Source organism: Nannospalax galili, unplaced genomic scaffold, assembly GCF_000622305.1.
Source record: "Nannospalax galili isolate Female #2095 unplaced genomic scaffold, S.galili_v1.0 scaffold534, whole genome shotgun sequence".
NCBI classification, from domain to species: Eukaryota; Metazoa; Chordata; class Mammalia; order Rodentia; family Spalacidae; genus Nannospalax; species Nannospalax galili.
This window is the reverse complement of record NW_008333994.1, coordinates 205,406-213,279: the sequence shown is the minus strand read 5'-3', so window position 1 is coordinate 213,279 and position 7,874 is coordinate 205,406.

The window sequence follows — 7,874 nt, the reverse complement described above, 5'->3', positions numbered from 1 at the left end:
TCCAGTCCAGCCTTGGCAGACGAAAGAAAAATGAGGAGGAACCCAATGGAGGGATGCTCTGGCAGAGGGAGACCTTGTCAAGAAATCCCAATGAACTCGCTTATGAACATTTGCAATTTGCACTGCTCTGACTTTTTTCCACTTCCCTGTCTAGAACATGTAATGCTAATTTCTCTTGCCTTTACTTCTCCTTCACGTCTCCTATTCACCAGTCAAGGACTTTCTTTTCCCCCTATAGATAAGAGTTATGCAATTTGGGAATCTTTTAGATAGACCCACTGAAGGGATACCCCAATTTCCTCACCGTGCATCCCTGTTCAGCAAGGAAGGAGCCAGAATGGTCTGCATCCCAATTCCTTGTCTGAAAGCTGGGTAACCTCTTCAGAGGATGGTGTGATAAGAATAGGAGGTAAGAATTGGTTAGGCAGTTAGGGTAAAATGACCCCAAAGAAAAGTAGCCAGTTTCTTTACTAAAAGTCAAAATGTCCTTGGGCCTTTTAGCAACATATTCCATTCAAAGGCCAAAAATGTCAAAAAGTGTTTGGGAACTCTTATCTAATCCTTCAAAGATTTCAGGATTACCTCTTCAGAGAGGGAAATGTTAAAGTAGCCAAAAGCCTAATAAGAAAGAAGAAGAAAGAGTACATGAAGTCATCAGAAAAAAGTGATGGGGAGACATGGGAGGAGTTGGAAGGGAGGGAGTGGGCATGGATTTGATCAAAACACCTTACATGCATTATGAAATTCTCAATAAATTACTTAAAAATAAAACAAAAATGTGGTTAAAAATGACACTGATTTTGAGATTTATTTTTAATTATGTACATATATGTGTATGTCTCTGGTGGGTATGCATGTGTAAGTGAGGATGTGTGTGGAGACAGGAAAGGGTGTCAGATAAGTGGGAACTGAAGTTATGGGCAATTATGAGCCGCCTGATTTGAGTGCTGAGAACTGAATTACATCCTATGCAAGAGCACTTCCAGCCCTTAACCACTATTCACTATTTCAGAAATTAATGCCAGAAGATTTGAAAGTTGGTATATTCCATCTGCTGAATTGAATAGATCACTGCATATCATACACATATATTGAAATATCATAATGTACCCGTATGTATGCACAGTTATGTCTCAGTCTATTCAAAAGCATCAGAACTACTGTAAAAAGGAAAAAAAATAAAATATTAGAAAAAATAGAATTTTATTGTTGAAAGATTCTCAAACCTATAAAATAGTTGCATGTGTACTGTGATGGTTGATCTGGGTTGTCAACTTGACACACGTGTACTGTGATGGTTGGTCTGGGTTGTCAGCTTGACACACGTGTGCTGTGATGGTTGGTCTGGGTTGTCAGCTTGACACACGTGTACTGTGATGGTTGGTCTGGGTTGTCAGCTTGACACACGTGTACTGTGATGGTTGGTCTGGGTTGTCAGCTTGACACACGTGTACTGTGATGGGTGTACTGTGATGGTTGATCTGGGTTGTCAGCTTGACACACGTGTACTGTGATGGTTGATCTGGGTTGTCAGCTTGACACACGTGTACTGTGATGGTTGATCTGGGTTGTCAGCTTGACACACGTGTACTGTGATGGTTGGTCTGGGTTGTCAGCTTGACGCACATGTACTGTGATGGTTGGTCTGGGTTGTCAACTTGACACATGTGTACTGTGATGGTTGATCTGGGTTGTCAGCTTGACACACGTGTACTGTGATGGTTGATCTGGGTTGTCAGCTTGACACACGTGTACTGTGATGGTTGGTCTGGGTTGTCAGCTTGACACACGTGTACTGTGATGGTTGATCTGGGTTGTCAGCTTGACACACGTGTACTGTGATGGTTGGTCTTGGTTGTCAGCTTGACACACGTGTACTGTGATGGTTGATCTGGGTTATCAGCTTGACACACGTGTACTGTGATAGTTGGTCTGGGTTGTCAGCTTGACACACATGTACTGTGATGGTTGGTCTGGGTTGTCAACTTGACACACATGTGTACTGTGATAGGTGGTCTGGGTTGTCAACTTGACACACGTGTACTGTGATGGTTGATCTGGGTTGTCAGCTTGACACACGTGTACTGTGATGGTTGATCTGGGTTGTCAGCTTGACACACGTGTATTGTGATGGTTGGTCTTGGTTGTCAGCTTGACACACAAGAAGAGGGAACCTCAGCTGCAGAATTTCCTTCATTGTATTGGCCTCTGGGCATATCTGTGGGGTCGATTTCTTTATTAAAATATTTTATTTATTATTTTAATTTTACATGTCTGAGTCTATAGCTTGTATGTATATAAGTGCGCCCGTGTCAGCAATACCTATGGAGGTCAGAGAAAGGCTTCAGATTCCTGGTATTGTTGTTACAGACTGTTCCTGTTCACCACGTGGGTGCTGGGACCTGAACCTGGTCCTGTGCAAGGCACCGAGTGCTCCTTACTGCTGAGCAGTCTTGCCAGCCCTGATGTGGGGGCAATTTCTTTTTCTTTCTTTTATAAATTAATTCATTTTTTATGTTTTTATTGAATTTTTGTGTATTTCACACAGAACAGCTTAATCATCTTTATACCCCATCCCCAATCCACACCCTCCCAATAGTCCCCTCACCAAATTTCACGTATTCTGTCATTTATGTTAGGCTTATTAAGTCAAGTTACTGTACCCAGACACCCCTCAATCCAAGTTCATCCACTGGGGTCTAGTCAACCTATCTAGAGTCACTCCCTTAAAGAAGATCAACTCTCCCTCATGCAGCAATAATCAGCTGCCAGTAGTTCTTTGACTAAGGTTGGGACCTGTAGCCCATTTCCAGAGTTCTGTGCTGGATTTTTGTCTGGTTGGGTTTTGTGCATGCTGACACCATTGCTGAAGGTTCATAGGAGTGAGGTCCCAGAAGCTCAGAAGACTATTTCCATATGGTCATGCACCTCCTCAACTAGCTCTTATAATCATTCCTTCCTCTCTTCTGCAATGGTCACTAAGCCTTGGGTAGGTTAAGTTTAAATTTAGTATGGACTCTTGTCCAGGGACCAACACTCTGCAGACTCTTATTCTCTACACTTTAGCCCTTTGTGGCCTTTTGAGTTTGTTGCCATCTGTTGCAGGAGGGACCTTCATTGATGAGAGTTGAGAGATGCATTAGTATTCTGTGAGCCTTAGGAGTAGAGGTTCCATTAAAGACATGTCACTTAGGATTGAGCATTTCACAGACACTTATTCTTGGTGTGTGTGCTTGATATCTTTAGTGCCAACTTGACACACCTGGGTTGAGGAGCCTCAACTGGGAAATTGTCTCCATAGGACTGGCCTGTGGCCATGTCTGTGGGGGCACCTTCTTGATTGTTGAGTGATGTGGGAGGGCCCAGCCCACTGTGGGTGGTGCCACCCCTGGGCAGGTCATAAGAAAGCAGGCTGAGCAGGGACCAGGGGAACAAGTCAGTAAGCAGCGTTCCTCCATGGTCTGTGCTCCAGCTCCTGCCTCCAGGTTCCTGCCCTGAGTTCCTACCTTGGGCTCCCTGATGAACTGTGACCTGGGGGATGTAAGAAAAATAAACCCTTTCCTCCCCAAGTTGGTAGTAGTCAGAGTATTTTGTCACAGAAATGGAGAAACAAATCAGGACAATGTGTGAAGCATTGTGGAACTCTGTAATAGTTTCTGTCTGTTGCAAAAGAAGCTTCCTTGATGAGTGGAGACTGGCGTACTTCTCTGTAAATACAAGGATATGTATTTAGCACACAGTTAGAAATTACATTTGTCCAAGGATGTGACAGCTTTGGGGTTTTCTCTAAGATCGATGATCTGTCATGTGTACTAGCTGTGTTTAGAGTACCACACATGAGTTCCCTCCAAAGGAGTGGGCTTTAAGTCCAGTTAAGTAGCCATTTATCACCCACATATAAAAGTGCCATTACAGCACAATATCATTACTGTGCTGTTCATTGTTGTGGTTATTAAGCCTCAAAGCTGGGGTTGGACCATCAACTTAGCTTGCACAGTGTCCTCCAGAACTATGAGACCTAGTCTTCAGGGGAGGGGGCTTCCAGGTCAGCTCCAGCTCCATTGCTCCAAATTCTGTGTCTGAAGTATGTGCTGGCTTCAGCAATAGGACTTTTACTTTCCAGTTCTGGGATGCCATGGGGGGGGCTGGGATTTTGGGGAGTCTCTTAGACCACCCTGGCCAACAACTCAGGGAAGTTTCTCCTGTCTGGCACTCTTTCTTGACATACAGCCATTAGCTAAACACATGGACTCATGTAGAGATACTGTATGTGTAATATTCCAGTAGGCCTTTGAACGAAGACAATGCCCTCTGATTTTTCATAACAGCCAAGCATTATTTACCTTTCCTCTCCCTCTCCCTGTCCAGCCCTGCCCCCTCCCTCCACAGATAAAGTACCCACGTTCTCCACATTTCACCATTGATGACACCTGTCTCCTATGGTGCCCCTCTCTTGAGCTCCTTCTTCCCCTTTACTTTTCTGGTTCGGTGTAAACCCTCCATCTTCCCCTCGGAGTTAAAACCCCTGTTTCCCCCTTAGTAATAGCAGTCTACTGTTGTTCTCTCTCAGATTATTCTTCCCTTATCTCTCTGTTTCCTTTCCATTTTCCTGGCTCCTGAACTTACATCAGGATATAGATTCCACATAAAGATTTGGCTCTAAGATTCACAAATGAGGGAGAACACACATCATTTGTTTTTCCAGTCTGTGTTACTTCAGTGAACTTGGGTCCTCTGTCATCTCTCTCCTGCTCCAAGGTGGGGGCAATTTCTTGATTGCTAGTTGAAGTACTGTCCAGCACACTGTGGACCACGTGATTCCTGGGCAGATGGACCTAGCCTGTATAAGAAAGGTGGTGGAACTTAGGTCTGGGAGCAAGTCAGTAATGTCCTGCTGTGTTTCCATGTCCCGCTGTGGTTCCATGTCCTGCTGTGGTTCCATGTCCCGCTGTGTTTCCATGTCCCGCTGTGGTTCCATGTCCCGCTGTGGTTCCATGTCCCGCTGTGGTTCCATGTCCCACTGTGTTTCCATGTTCACTGTGTTTCCATGTCCCACTGTGGTTCCATGTTCACTGTGGTTCCATGTCCCGCTGTGGTTCCATGTCCCGCTGTGTTTCCATGTCCCGCTGTGTTTCCATGTCCCGCTGTGGTTCCATGTCCCGCTGTGGTTCCATGTCCCTCTGTGGTTCCATGTCCCACTGTGTTTCCATGTTCACTGTGTTTCCATGTCCCACTGTGGTTCCATGTTCACTGTGGTTCCATGTCCTGCTGTGGTTCCATGTCCCACAGCTGTGTTTCCATGTCCCGCTGTAGTTCCATGTTCACTGTGGTTCCATGTCCCACTGCTGTGGTTCTAAGCCTCTGCTCCTGCCTGAGTTCCTGCATGACTTCCATCAAAGATGGGCTGCTATCAGAAGAGGGTCTTGAATTCCCTGGAACTGGGTTAGGATGGTTGTTACCTGACATGTGGGTGCTGGGAATTGACCCCAGGTCCTCTGCAAGAGCAGGCGGTGCTCTTAACTGCTTAGCCACCTCTCCAGCCTGGACTGGTAGTTTTGTCACCAAGTTACTGTCATATATAGTTTGTGTAAACTGTTGTATTCTATTATTTGACTTTAGTACCGCTATCAAACCAGGGAACACACCTTACTATATCACTACTGAGGTTCCAGCTCCATACAGCTTCTCCCAGGGTTGATCTTTTAGCCTGTAATTCAGTCCTGGATAGTGGTTTTCATTTAGTTCCCAAGTCTCTTTAGACACCTCCCAATTCAAGCAATTCTTTGGTTATTCCTTAAATTGTATGATCATGGTCTATCTTAATATTCTAAGACAGTCATTTTATTTTATTTTTATTGATGTTTTGTACATTTCATGTAATATATCTTAATCAAGTTTAGACCCCCCTCCACCTTACATGATTTCATGCATTCTGAAATGCCCCCCACTGGATTTCATGCTTTCTGTCATGTACATTAAGTCCTGTCTGGTGAAGCATTTGTACTCTGATGTCCCTTGGTCCAAGTTCGTCCCCTGGGGTCTAGTCAGCCTGTCTAGAGCCACTCCCTTAAAGAAGATCAATTCTCCCTCATGCAGCAGTAATCAGTTGCTAATAGTTGATCAGCTGAGGCTGGGGCCTGCTGTCCATTTCCCTTGTTCTAGGCTGAGTTTTTGTCTGAGTTGGCATGGGTCTTGTGCATGCTGCCGTCATTGTTCAAAGTTCATATGAACAGTTCTCAGGGGTCTAAAAGCCTCTGTTTCCTTATGTTCATGTGTTAACTCTGGCTCTTACAATTTTTCTGCTTTCTCTTCCACAATGATTTCTGAGCTGTGGGTGGGTGAAGTTTAGTATAGGAGTCCAATCCAGGGACACTCAATGCGTGGTCTCTTATTCTGTACAACTTGGCCAGTTGTGGCTTCTGTGTGTATCACACTCTGCCGTATGAGAAAGCTTTGCTGGTGAGAGCTGTGGAGCGCATTAATAGTTTGTTCTGCTGTGTTGCATGAGCCTTAGGTGTTGAGGTTCCACTGTAGATCAGTCACTTCAGACTAGGCATCTCTCAGACATATATTCTCTGTGTGTGACCAGTTGTGGAACTCTGTAATAGCCCCCATCTGTTGCAAAAACGAGCTTCTTTGATGAGTGGTATACAGTATACTTGTCTACAAGTATAAGGATTCATATTTCACATACAGTAAGAAATTCCATTTGTCTAGAAATAGGGTTTACTCTAGGACCTATGACCTCTCCAGCCATGTGTGTTTGGCTATGTTTACAGTGCCAGCCGTGAGTTCCCTCCCATTGAGAGGGCTTTAAGTCCAGTTAGATATCCCCTAGATAAATGTGCCACTACTGCATCAATAGAGGAAGTTTGCTGTGCCATTGTTGTTACTAAGCTTTACAGTTAGGTTGGACCATTGATTGATTTTCTCCTTTAGCAGGTTAGCTTCCCCTAGAACTATGAGAGCTAGTCTTCAGGGAAGAGACTTCTGGGTTAGTTCCAGCTCCACTGCTCCAAGTCCCCTGTCTGAAGTGTGTCCTGTAAGACAGTTATTTCACAGGATAGTCCCCACTTTACACTTGCTGGATGTTCATCTGTGATGTGACCCAGTGTGGACTCTTCAGTTGGAACATCACAGAATCCAGCTGTCTTGTTTTCGTGATGTGCAATGTGAGTCATAATAACTCTTAGGAGGACTTTCAAATGTATCACATTTGCAGTGACTCCAGTGACTTTAGGAGAGTGTTATCTGTCAGATTTTACCATTCTGAAAAGTTGCTGTAAAATGACATACATATTTTTTTTATTTCTTAGAGAAGACTAATGTGGGACTGGAGAGATGGCTCAGTGGTCTCCCTCTTCTGGCCTCTGGGCAAGACACTGGTGCACTTATATGTTGCAATACACTCAAACACATATTATAAAAATAATAAAAATTTTAAAAAGTCCAATGCATTGCTTGAACCCTTTCGTCTGTTGTATTCCATTATTACATTAGAGGGAGAAACAGTTCTGAGTCTGCCTGTTCTTCCAGGTTTGTGTGGCTCTTGAGCACTGTCTATTGGGTACAAGACGTTCCATCTTCTCCAGTTAGTCGATTTGACAATTCCAACATTGCCATCTCCCCACAAAGTCCTGGATTTTCTAGGCAGGGGATTGCTCTTTGAAAGTGAATCTGGATGTCTGGTTGACTCCTATTGTTGAGGTTAGATCGCCTTTAACTATCTCTATGAAATAGATATTTGTTCACATTTAGATCTATATGTAGACATAGATATCTGCCTCTCCATCCATCCATCACCTATCATCAATCACCTATCTTTCATCTATCCAATCATCCATCATTTATCAATCTGTCATGTCTTTCTGTCC